General features: G+C 34.1%; 1 pseudogene; it reads right to left on the reverse strand.

The window, feature by feature from the left end:
- Positions 1–200: 200 nt before the first annotated feature.
- On the reverse strand, positions 201–1,082 carry LOC145049577 (cysteine synthase 2 pseudogene; annotated as a pseudogene).
- Positions 1,083–1,439: the final 357 nt, after the last annotated feature.

Consider the following 1,439-nt stretch of genomic DNA (forward strand, 5'->3'; position numbering starts at 1 on the left):
CCAAATATATATATATATATATATATATATATATATATATATATATATATATATATATATACTAGTGAAATTATAAGAATATAGTTATATACCATGTCAATCTTGGCAAAAATATCTTTGACAACTTTGTGAATAATTCCCGGATCATTCTCATTGCCTATTGAATATACATGTATGGCTGAGTGAGAGGACCTTAACAATCAATCAAGAAATTGTAACCCTTTTGCAAAGGGTGTCAAGCCATGTTGAGAGAGGTACTCCAGGTTACAAAACTTGCTTAAATGCCTCATCCCACTATGACACAAACTCATTACAATTGTATGGCCTAGACCCAACAATTTAGCCACTCTCACAGCTCCAGTACAGTTCATTGCTGAAGAAGTTCCAACAAACAACCCATCATTCTTCAAAAGGAATCTAATGATAAAAAAGGAACAAACAAATAGTATTACAACTCAGAAAAACAAAATAATTTTGACAAACTTTCAATCGTACCTTGACATTTCCACAACCTTAATATCATTACCCCTGAAAGCTCCATCAAGTCGAGCCATATTGAAATTCTCAGTCAATTTATTGATCCCTATTCCTTCAGTGACAATATCAAATGGGTTCTATAACCACTTCCCTTCAGCCTGTTCTCTTGTATACATCACTCCTCTTGTAACTTTGTTAAACAAGCCATAACTAGGAGGTCACAAGATAACAGTTTATCCTTGGATCATTTTCCTTTAAAAAGCAAGAAACACGAGCCATAATGCCACCTGTCCCTGCAATTGCAACAAAAGCATGTAATTTGCCTCCTGTCTCTTCCATATCTGAGGCTCGGTTCCTTCATAATGAGCTCTGCAGTTTGCTATAACATAAACTGACTCATTTCCTGTCCCAGAAATTGTAACTTTTCTTACAAAGTAGTCAATATTAGTCAACACAATAGTCATAGATTTCAAAACAACCTGCCTCATTGAATCTTGAAAAAAAAAAGCAACTGTTCCTTGTAGTATTCCCATAAACAGCAGTGTCGTTAGGTCCAGAATACTCATCAAAGATACTGTAATTCTGGAATCGTATAAAATCGCCATCAAGATAAACCTTAGCACCAGTATAAGGAAAGCAACGAGAGAAAAGATAATGTGTTGAATCATATGTCATACCCCCGAACCTGACTGCGGAAACATCCGGGGATCGTGTGACTAACAATTGAATAATCATCACAATGAATATACATGAAACATAACACATTCATTACCAACATTACATAATACAACCAACATTGTTTACTTCAAGTACATCGTTAAATTACATAAGTTCAAATTGTTAAAAATACGACAAGTGATATTACATAAACAAAACCAAAAACGCTTGCAATTCTTCCAGCTTAACGATTACCTGAGAATACAAGTTATTTTGAAAATGGTCAACATATATAATGTTGGTGA

The sequence above is a fragment of the Lactuca serriola genome, chromosome 5 (genome assembly GCF_051521515.1).
Source record: "Lactuca serriola cultivar US96UC23 chromosome 5, Lser_US96UC23_V15, whole genome shotgun sequence".
Classification (NCBI taxonomy): domain Eukaryota; kingdom Viridiplantae; phylum Streptophyta; class Magnoliopsida; order Asterales; family Asteraceae; genus Lactuca; species Lactuca serriola.